Here is a 12,335-nt window from a genome sequence, read left to right as displayed (position 1 = left end):
CGCAAACTGGATCGCATTAACAACATGAACATGGACGAGCGAGACGTGAGTTCAAGTCTCCTTTTGAGCATCCTACTGCTACCTTCAGGCCGACAGCGCTCATTACAGTCGTGCCCATGACGCTTAATATGAAATGTGACTTTTTGCGTCAGTATCCGCCGCATGACGACACCATTGACAGAGGACGGGTGGCGTCCGTGCCCTCGCAGTGCTGTGAGTAGCACATTTCCATCTTCATCTTTCATATTCACAATTCATACGGACGCTTCATTAGGCACAAGTCACTGCATGAGGTCCGCCACAATTCATGCCGGTGTACGTGTCCATTCCAATCATCATGTTTGCATATTTTATGTTGGTATCTGTCACTTTTATTTTATTTTTTTTTTAACAAATGTATGATGTCATAATGTAGTTTTTCACCATGACCCCAGTAGGCTTCTCCCAAGTGTGAAGAAGAGTTAATGGCAGTGAAGAACAGTTAAACTTTTACGACTACTTTCATCATCAATTCAGGCCTACGCTATTGTTTCAGATCAGCCTGCTTTGGTTTTCAAATTTAGGCTTTAAGTGCGGCTTAGGGTGTTTTAAATGAGGTTTCAAAGAAGCATTTGGCTTTTAGAGGGCTGCAAGGACAGTTTTGGCTTGGAAAAATCGTTAGGGTGTTAAGCAACGGGTTTCGTGTGTGTGTGTGTGTGCGTGCGTCTTCTTTTCTTCTCTTCTCTTGCTCCTTCATTTGGAGTGAGTGTTGCACAAAAGCCATCGCTATCATGACCTCATCTCCTTTGTCGTCGTCATCATCCTTTTCATCCGTGGTCTTGATTTCTCGGAGTGACTTTTCTTGTTCTTGTGGTTTCCCTGCTTGCTGATCACCAGGCAACTGGGCTTATTTTGGACGGACGGACCAGCAAAGTACGTACACAGAATTAAAATGAAGGTTTTGAGCCAGAGTGTATGACGAGGACGAGGTTTATGATTTTAAGATGGCTTAGGCTTTGACATGAGGCTCCCCGAGCTCATGTTCAGGCTTTCAAATCATGGTGACTAGAAAGTTTTGAAGTTGCAAAACCCGTTTTTACCACCAGAGAGAAGTATTTCTCTAAATGTACTTTTCATCTGTGGCGCTCAGTAGTCTGTGTTCTCACTCAGAACCTGATGAGCTGATTTGGTAATTTATGCAAACTTGACAAGGAAAAAAAACGGACTGAATGGCTGTTACCTTTTTCCCAAAGTGTTGTGTACCTGGTTGTCTTGAACACAGCTTTCGACGATCACGACAGCGCTGTGGACGACCATGACTGGGAAGCGGCCGTCCGAGCGCCGCCTCCACGCTACCACAACTCCTCGCAGAGCAACTCGTCGACCCACCAGTACCCCATCGGAGGCCGGGTCCAGCGCCAGCAGCTCTCGCGGGACAGCTTTGAGATGGAGCACCCAAACCTGCGGAGTTTCAGGTAAACACGAACCGCCATGGCTGGGTTCTTTTTTCCCTCACTTGATGCTTTCTTTTCTGTCTTCCATGTTAACACTTTTCCTTTTCTTTGCATCATTGCTGTCGCACTTTTTCTTCTCCTTTGCATTCCCGCCCAGGCGGTCAAGCAGCAGGCGCAGCGTAAGAATAGTCCCGGTGGACTCAGGCATGGGTGTAGAGGACTGGGAGGGCAAGTACAGAGTGGCCAACTCGGGAGTCCTGGATGACTATTTGGACCAAGAGCAGAAGATGTGGGAGGACGAGGAGAAGAGCATCATCTACCGGCTCACAGATACGGCAACAAGGCATGAATCCAGAGCCAGTAGGTTCTACCAGACAGTGGAGTGCGACGCCCTCTCGCCCGAAGACCGTGAGGCGCCCCGCCGGCCAGACGGTTTTGGCACCGGGGACCTCCGCTTGGTTTACCGGCAAGCCGGCAGCTTTGAGGATGACTCGTCCCCTCCTGAGATTGACATCATCCCGTCCATCAAATGCCTCCAAGAGCATGTGGACCGGGAAGGTCTGCTGTTCAAGACCAGGTTGTGGGCCAAGACTGCATTGGAGGACAGCTATGCGGCATTCCGCGAGGAGGAGGCGGCCCGACAAGTGACCAGGATCAGGACCGAATTTGGATCCGTAGGTTCCGACGAAGTGCAGTATTCCTTCGGATCGGATGAGGAACTTGAGGACCTGATGTTCAGTGAGGCGGATGTTACATACGAGTATTATCAATATCCTAGCAGGTATGCACCCCACCTTGAAGGGGCCAGAATGAGATCAGACACCAGCTTGTTGCCCGAGGATGAGTCCTGTGAGGACTACATTAACCCAATGGATGAACTCAAGTGCTTGGTCGATTCCGTTTCACAGTACTTGACCGTCAAAGAGGAGGAGCTCAACAGCTCTGAGTTACAGCAGAAACCGGTGAGGCGAAAACTGCCGTCGCTGCCAGCTGTGCCGTGCAAGGAAAGTAAAAGCGAAGACGTCACGTCCGAGGACGTCAAAGCTGAAGACCTCAAAGCCGAGGACATCAAAGCAGAGGACAAAGTAGGTGTTAAAAATGTCATGATGTCATTGTTCAGTACAATTACACAAGCCAAAACCACTTCTGAAGTAGACCCGACAGAGCTTCCCAAGGCTCCCGCTGTTGACTCTGGGATCTTCAAACTGCTATCCATGGTCCCAAGAAGTAGCCCCGATGCCACCGAAACATCCGGGGTGATGCCCACAGACCCGCCGTCCTCCAAGGTGTTCCCCCAGCCTGAATCTGGCATCTCGAAGCTGCTTTCTTTCATCCCCAAAAGCGGTGGCACGTCCCCCCCTGTGGCTATCGTTCCCCCCGCCTCCCAGGAGCCCGCTACTGAGAAAAGGTTTTCCCTGCAGTCTCTGATGCCTTTCCAATCATCTGAATCCATTCGGCAACCTGAAGCAAGCCAGGCGTCTACTATTACAGAGGCACAAGGTGGTCCCCAGACCACTTCTGGTTTAGAATCTGTGCTGGGCAGGCTTAGTCCTATGAGGCTGTTTTCCAGCACACCACCATCAAGAGAACCATCCCCATCAAGAGAGTCTTCCCCTCAAGCATCAGAACAACAACAACACACACCAGCTGCCAGCAATGACCCTGTAACTCCTGTCCCAAGTCCCAATGATGATTCACAAGCACAGCCGAGACCAAATTCTGGGAGTGGATCAGTTGAGCTCTCTCCAGATACAGGAAGTGGATCAGTAGAGCTTCTTCCAGAAACGGAATCTTCGGGTGAACTAGCAGATATTCAGCATACAACTCCCATGTTTCCAGAACCAAAACCCGAAACCTCGCAAGAAGATACAGGTTTGCTTGGTCCATTTAGGAAGTCTCTGTCCAGTTTGATATCCACAAATCCCCCTGAAAGCTCCCCAAACAGCCCCAAACCGGCAGAAGAATCATTTATAAGTGGCAAACTCAAGATCCCGTTCTTCTCCTCTGAAGATTCTCCCACTGCAAGCCAAGTAAAACCTGAGGGAGGGTTTTTTTCTGGCCTTCTTAAGTTTTCCACCAAGGAGGAAACCGATGTACAGCCAAGGAGTCCATCCCCGAGTCCTGGGAGAACGCCTTCGCCGACCCGCGTGGCACTACTTGAAAGCACCCCGAAAGGAAATACTGAAACAGGCTGGTTTTCAAACCTATTCAAAGTGACTCAAAGTGAACCGGCTAAGAAACCCACAAAGGCTCCAGTGACCCCCAGTGTGACACTCACCAAACCTAGCGGCCTAACGGAACCACACACTGAGCAATCAGAGGGTTCTGCCGGCGGGAGTGACACATTGTCGGTCCGTAACCCCCTGAGTCTGAGTGATGTCCAAAATAAAGATCGTTTAGAATCAAAACCAGAAACGACACAGCCTCAAGGGTTTTTATCTGGGTTCTTAAAACTTGGCCCCTCAGAGGAGTCTAAACAAAACCAAGGAGGGGACAATCACCCTCAACATGGAGGAATCTTTTCAGGGATATTTTCCTCACCCCCTCCACCTTCACCTCAGACACAGAACCCTGCGACTCAACCATCGGCAGGACTCTTATCGGGATTCTTAAAATTTGCCTCTGACAACATGTCGGCTCCTACAAATCAGCCGTCGGCAACAGAGCCACAAAACCAATCTGTCCAGGTATCTGGTCAAGGACAACCTGCAGATGTGCAACCCCCTATTGGTGGACTGTTGTCTGGGCTCTTGAAAAAAGCCACTGACTCGGTTACTCAGCCTTGTCAGGAAGTCCAACCAGATGTGGCAAATGAAATGAACGAAAATATCCAAACTTTACCTCAAGGGACACCTTCATTGCAAAGTTCTCCTTCTGACAAGCTGGGCCATCAAATAGAAGTTACCTCAGATCAACCACAAAAATTACCAGCAAAAACCTCAGCGGCAACACCACAGCCACCGAAAGGACCTTCGGCAACCCAAGCTGCTCAGTCAACCAATCAACAGTCAAGTAATTTGCTGTCTGGGCTTTTTAACAAGATTGTAGAACCTACCACTGCATCATCTCAGCCACAGTCCGCATCCCCTTCAGCAACCCCTCAGCAAGGTGGTTTCCTTTCAAGCCTGTTTGGAATTGGGAGCCAAGAAACAGCCCCTGAAAGTTTACAGAACCAGCCACATAGTGGCACACCTAGCTCTAAACCATCTCAGCAACCGGGCATCAGGCCCAACTTGCACAGGCAAAACCAAATCCCACCACAGCAGCCCACAAGCACTCCTGGAGGGACACTCAGTGGATTTTTTAGCAAAATTGCAGATGCGGCAACACCACCGACAGCTGCTCCACCAGGTACTCAACAAGATCAGCAAAAAACACAAATGGCAGGCACTAAGACGAACCAGCAACTTCCTAATCAACAAGGCGGTTTCTTGTCTGGACTCTTTTCAAGTCCTACGACTCAAATCCAGCAGAAGCAGCAACAACCATCTGTGAGTCCTTCCAACAGGCAGCCACTGCGAAGGCAAAGCCAGATACCCCAACAGCCGGCTACCCCTGTGACTGAGCCACAACAAAGCGGGTTGTTGTCAGGGCTGTTAAGTAAATTAACCACCGATAACGCACCACAACAACAGACCTCACAAGGCGGACTTCAACAGCAGGGTAAATCAAACGCTGCTGGATCTCAACAAAGTGCAAAGCCACCTGGTAACCAGGGAGGATTTCTGTCTGGGCTGTTAAGTCAAAAAGCGTCTCCACAGCAGCAACCACTGGGAAAAAGTTCTCAACCTGCCACTTCGGAACAACCCAGTCAAGGTGGAGGTTTACTTTCAGGCTTTCTGAAGCTTGCATCTGGTGAGAGTGTACCTCAGGAACATCAAGCACCTCAAACTGAAGGCAGTCCAGCGCCATCAGAATCGGGTGGCTTACTTTCTGGCCTGCTCAACAAAATCTCCGTTCATGTGGAGCCAACGTCGTCTGCAGCTGACCAGGCAAACAGTCAAACAATGCAGCAGCAGCAGCCATCACGTGCGGAACAAGGATGTCCACAGATTCAGAGAACAAAACCAGTGGAAATACATTCTGCACCTGATGTGGTGGGAGAGAAGGACTCCAAAGATCAAAAGGGATTCCTCTCAGGTCTGTTCAATGCCGTAGACGAGTCATCTTCAAAAGCCTCAATTTTTGTAAAGAGTGACACAAAGTCTTCCAACACCAGTAGCACATCTACTGCTTTGCTGTCGAGCGTTTTTAACAGCTCCCCCGGCGACAAGCACACTTCTGCTCAGGAAAAAGAACCAGAAAAAGGCCTTCTTAACCGTTTGTTGCCAAACACTAAAGAGGATACCCCTTCGAGTACAGCAGCAGTCACATATTCTTCTCTTACAGTTTCAACGGGTGTCAATCATGCAAGAGAGTCTCCGCCGCAGGTTGTGAAAGTTCCCACCGTGTCCCCCACCCAGCTTTACCTTGAGGAAATTCAGCGTCTCTTGTACGGGACGGCAGGAGAGTACGGCTACAAGGACCTTTTGTACAACTTCACGGAGCACGGTGTAATTCCACCCGAGCTCTATGAGCACCAGTGTCTCATCGAAGCTCTCCTGTGGCAGCAGCTTAACGACTATGCTCTCACCGAGGCTCTTGCCGCTCAAGCTCATGAAAGCTACAGCGAAGGCCGACCACCATCCGCAGGTGTAGGCAAAGCGCCCAACTGGGAAAGTCACGCTTGGCCTAGTCCTAAAGAAATGGATATTGGGCATTTTAATGTTCCATCACATCCATGGAAGGATTCTGCCACCCAGCCTTTTGAGAGGAGAAATCGCTTCCTGGAACAAGATGAAGACCTAGTTTTGTTTGATATGACCTGCAGGGATAAGATGCCATGGACCAGTTGTGACCATTTAGATAAACTTGGCGTGAAGCGCCAACCCTGGATTACACAGGGAGGGGGTCTAAATCTGTCTAGCCGAAAGTCAAGAAGCGGTCTAAACCGAAGTCAGTCTCTCTCAGAGTTTAACTATGTAGCAGAGAAGGCAGCAACTTTCAACGATGTAACTCTCAATGACTTTAGTTTGAAGTCAGCGACAGACTTTTTAAAACAACTCTCCACCAAAAAAGGTCCAATGGATCTAACGCATAGTGCCGTGGATTTGAGCAGAGCAGCTGGGGCCTCATTGCTCAGCGATGATGAAATGCTTTTTGAGGACTCAGAATGGTACCACCAATGGCTGTCATTGCTGGATCAAGGGCTCTGGTGGCCAGCAGAAGCTGGGGACTGCGGATATTATGTGTACACCAACGAAGACTTTATTTATTCTCTATTGACTGACAGAGCTGGTAAACACCTTTATGCCTGTGCCGCACCGGAAGACTTACAGAGACTCAGTAACATTACAGAGAATATCGCAAACATTTTAACCCACAAAGAAAAGGAAAAAATAACCTTGTGTGGTTTTAAAATTCCCCTCTGCCCAGAAGAAAAAGCTCCTAGGTTTCCAGAACAATTGCACATCAGATCAGGGATACCGGATGCTCCGGAGGATCTCACCTCAGCTCTACATAAGGGTGAGAAAATCATGAACATGAACTTGGAAAGTTTCTCTCAGATGTTTCAGGAGTCCCTGTCTTCTCAGTTCGAATCCCCCGTGGACTTCACGGTGTATAAACTAAAGAAAATCACAGTGAGAGCAGAAGAAAACCTTTACAGCAACGACCAGCCTCCATTGAAAGCCACCGATTTGACAGTAAACTCTTCCAAAGCGGAGCATGGAGGACCATACTGGCTGAATCAAGGGGTGAAAACCATGCCTACATACTCAAATCCACCCTCCGTAAAGTCCCACAAGCCAATATCTCCCAAGAAGCATCACCAGATCCCTGAAATTAGGATTGGACATGTTGTTGATGCACCCGTGGACCAATCTGAACCAAAAACAAGCTCTGTCGTCTCCAGAGGAAACTTTTCCAAGCCAACTGGCACTCAAGTGACAAATTCTCATTCTCTTCCATCCTCAACAACTGCGTCACCTTGCAATCTTTCCTCAACTGTTGCCAGGAGCCTTCCCCAGACTCCATCAGCATCAAAGGTAGATGAACCCATGCAAAAACAACTCTCCCCTCCAGGAAATGTTACACCTGTCACTTCAGCTCCTTCGTCACCAGTAGCTTCAGCGGTTTCAACCACTATGTCTTCTTCTCAGAGACCTCGACTAGCAAGACAGCCCTCTCAGACAGACAAGCCCAGAGAATCACTGCAAACCACCAAGACTTTAGACTCTGGGATTGGCAATGCCAGCAGAATCCACTCTGCTAATACTCCAGCTCCCATTCTGAAAGACTCACGCAAAGAACCGCCACAGTTACACATCCTGAATCCCGGCGCTAATGATGAAGTTAAACTTTTCAACAGGAACCGTTATTTTGGCTCATCAACTGGCCATCAGTCAGGGGACAAAGTTTTAGATTTTTCCACTGCAAGCAATAAGATCAAATCTTCAACAGAAAAAGATCTCCAAACTGAAGCTTTGAAGCAAAAATTAGAGGTTGTTGACTTTTCCAAACACAAGTTGAAAAGATCTAAGGAATCTGAGACATCCATAGTTACCGACCGGTCATCGCAACAGACCCGTGTCGACAAGGGAAGAGCAAGCATTACCTCCACTAAATACCCATCTAATGAAAACCAGGAGATTACCACGCCAGCAAACTTGTTCAAATCCGTACTAGATATGTCTGCAAAGACCGCAGCTCAGCCAAAGTTACAAAATATCGAGACAAATCAAGTGGGATGTTCCCCCCAGGTTGGATCATTTGCATCCTCCTCACTTCAAAGAAGCCCTGTTCCAAAGCAATTACACATTGGCGAAAAGCAGCCGAATCCCACTATTAACTTTCAGAGGCAACCGTGTGGAGTTTTAGGAGCAGATTATTTGGCACATCAGGCTCCCGTCAACAGCAGGAGAGCATCATCGTTTGAAAACCAATACACTGCCCCGGCCAATTTAGTCAAAGCGGTAGAAGACATGTCTTCTAAGTTGGCAAAATCCCCACCTAAAGGAGACAACAATGTGTCAAGAGACTCAGAGCTGACCACTGAAGCACTTGCACTGACTAAGAGAAAACATGTCAGTCTGGAGAGAAAACACCAGACTCATCAGGAGTCTCTTGACTTATCATACAGAGAACTAACAGAGGTCTTGGGATATCTTCTTCCTGCTGATTCTCATGAAAACCATGAAAAACAATCCGCTATGAGAGATGATATTCAAAGATGCCGGGTCCCGTCGCGGCGTTCTTCCGACCAATCCCCGGAGCAAGCCTCAGCACCTGCCAATTCCATCAAGGCTGCACTTGACATGTCTTCGAAACCAACAGGCTTGAAAACGGTACTCGACTCGAGAGCGGATGAAGTTCTGACCAAAGGAATTCCCTTAACCAAAGGAAAAGCAAACGACCGCCAAATGGGACGCAATAATTCTCTCGGTCTTGCGCTAATCAAAGACCTTCCCTCTCAAGAATCCTTTGAGTGGGTTCATTGTCAAGAACAGCAGAAAGCAGTTCCCCTCCCACCTCTGTTAAAATATTCAGACGCTGTATTACCAGCTATGCTCCTTGCACCCACCTCAGTGATTTCCACTGCGGGAGGTCCACTGGATATGTCACCCAAGCCACCTGGCAGCACATCAATAAGCGCCACAGTGCCTTCACCCGAGCTTCATGACGCCATTTCACTTATTAATAAGCCTAGTGCACGAGCAATGGCCAGGAAGGACTCTGTTGGCCTTCCACTCATAGTAGAACTAGAATCCACATACCATAAGATACCTCCAGCCGAGTCTCAACAAAGAAGGGTCGCCCTGACTGATCTTGACACAACAAAGACACTGCAGAGTCATATATCCAACTGCCATACCAATGACCCTTTGTGCTTCACATACAAGCAAGTCCAGCAAGCACGCAAACCATTGGACTTTTCTATAAAAAACAGCGTCAACAGAATAAATATTTCTGATATTTGCGCCGAACAAGAAGATGGAGTGCCTGTAAATTACATTAATGTTAATGTAAGGAAAGAATCCTTAGAAAGAGAACAAACTGGTCGAATCAAAAAGAAGTTGTTGCAAGGTTTAGTGGACCTGACTGTGGATACTCAAAATAAGACCACAAACAGTCAAAGTCTGAGTGCGAACGATCCTTCCTCGCCTCCTTTGTATCTAAGCTGCCTTTGCCAGCAACGGGAGTACACAAGAGCTTACGCCCCTCAACAAATCTTTCGATACTCACCCTCTGCTCACACTACTTCTCAACCAGGTATGACTGACCTTTCAGGAACACACCAAGCAAACTTTGGACAAAATTCCGAAATTCAAGCTGAGCTCGACGGCCCATCCTCCAATAGCACATATCACACGGCCGGTACAAGAAGTTTTCAAGCCAAAACACTTGAGCAAATACATCCAAAAATAACACAAACCAACCTTGTAGGCTACATGGCACCTGTAGATTCAGTTACGTCACTATCAATGGTGACAATGTTGCAAAGACAAGATCCAAGTGTTCCTGCAAAACCCCAAATTTTCAACAAGCAGGGTAACTTGGAGGAAAGCCCCAGACAAAATGTCACAGGAAGTAATCAAAAGCCCTCCGTTACCCAGGAACATCACATTAAGGAAACGATCAAGACCTCTCAGCCTTTGAATTGTCAGTCATCACCCGTGTCGGTTGTTATTCAAGTCTCGGAAAAACGACAAGATTCATTGAATTCTGTGGATACGCAACCTTTGGTGAAAACAATGTCCGCTCTATTATCTGATCAGCCTGACACTAGACAATACCCCGCTATTATGCATCAAAGTCAGAAACCAAATGTACCTTCAACTGCTACCAGTTCTACCCAGCTTACGACAGGATTTACCAACCTTGTCTCCCAACCCATGGCCTCAAAATACAAGCCTTTAAAACAAACGATGGAGCAAAGTTTTAAACCTGATCTCCAAACAGTAGAACAGGGTATTAGACCAAAACTTCAAAGACAGGAAGTTCAATCTCAATCAGGAGCTTCTTCTGTCAAGGGGTCAGTTTCATTGTTCAGTAATATAGGTTCCCATGTCACTGAAAATCAAACAGGAGGAACACCCCATCCCACTATAACCAGGTCTGCACCTGTGGAAGAAAAATCTCAGGTTACACCTATTGAGCTTGTTTATGGTAGCCATGTTTCACCTTCCCAATTGGTAGCTAGTACCTTACCATCTGAAGCTGCAAGCCCGCTGAAAGATTTGCCTCCGCTACCATCACTCATTTTGGAATCACATCACATCGTGGGTAGTTTCACATCCAGTGGCTTGACCCATCAAGAATCTGTGACATCATCCACTGTCAATGTTCAGCAAGCCCAAAAAACACAAAAATCAAGTATACCAATATCAGAATCTTTATCTAATGAACCAGGCAGCACCACACCTTTCAAAGTCACTCTCAATAAAGACACCACAGTGGAACCCTCACCTAAATTGTCGGAAGATTTGTCAGAAACTATGCCACAAGAACCCAACACAAAATCCCCAAAACTAAGTACTGGAAGTGACCAATCGCAGGAAGAAATAAGCCTACCCAGATCAATTTACATTGGCATTAATGTTTCAGACACATTGCCTGTTGATCAACTAATGGATCCAAGTGAACCAAGACAGTATGTCAGACTACCCCATATATTTGTCTCTGCTGCAAGTTCACCAGAAGATGAGTCGACTGAAGATGTATCCAAAGAAGTCAAGGCTGAAGAAGGTATCACTGAAACTGTGACAACCCCCACAGAGTGTGGGAAAGATTCTGAACCTGATATGTCTTTGGACGATAGAGCTACAGATGCCATGAGCATAGAGACCACACCGTGTTTACCCAAGAGGTTACTGCTGATAAATGAATCGAATGCAGAAGACCAGGGAAAGAAACATTCCCTCCCAGAAGCCTTTGTTTCAGAAGAAGATCTCAAAGCAGACACCCATGTTGTTTCTGAACCACCCGTTGAGAAACCACTTGCACAGCTTGAAAAAGATGAGCCACCTAATGACCGGACAGCATCAACCCTCGAACCAGAAGAAAGTACAGAACCTCCTTGTGATGACAAGAGAACAACTTCAGAAATTGTATCACCCGACATCGAATTTCACGATAAACTGATCGAACCACCGTTGGATATAAAACCCTCTGAAGACGTCCAACATCTTGACAGCAATACAGAAAAGGATGCTTCTTTTCCTACTTCTCAAGACAGTTCTGTCAAAGAACCTTCCAAAGAAGATAGTCCAGTAGCCGAGCTTGGTCAACTGCCCAACGAACAACAAGGAAAGAGTTTATTGTCCATGTTGGGCACCTCTAATGCAAGTCCAGAGCCGTCTGCTTCCCAATCTGGAATGTCAATACTTGAAAGTATCCTCCCTAGTTCGGTACCTTCTTCAACTTCAGAAGAACGACAAGGAAAAGGTTTACTCTCAATGTTTGGTGGATCAAATGTCCCATCTTCTTCTGAAACCAATGAACAGTCATCTTTAACTTCACAAGAACCACAAGGCAAAGGTTTACTCTCTATGTTTGGTGGGTCAAATGCCCCAGCATCCACTGAAACTAAAGGACCCTTACCTCAGTCAACCACACATGAGTCACAAGGAAAAGGACTACTCTCAATGTTTGGTGGGTCAAATATCCCATCTTCTTCTGAAACCAATGGACAGTCATCTTTAATCTCACAAGAACCACAAGGAAAAGGTTTACTCTCTATGTTTGGTGGGTCAAATGCCCCAGCATCCACCGAAACTAAAGGACCCTTACCTCAGTCAACCACACATGAGTCAGAAGGAAAAGGACTACTCTCAATGTTTGGTGGGTCAAATGCCCCAGCAT

The sequence above is a fragment of the Syngnathus typhle genome, linkage group LG5, assembly GCF_033458585.1.
Source record: "Syngnathus typhle isolate RoL2023-S1 ecotype Sweden linkage group LG5, RoL_Styp_1.0, whole genome shotgun sequence".
NCBI classification, from domain to species: Eukaryota; Metazoa; Chordata; class Actinopteri; order Syngnathiformes; family Syngnathidae; genus Syngnathus; species Syngnathus typhle.
Note: the sequence above shows the minus strand (reverse complement) of the source record.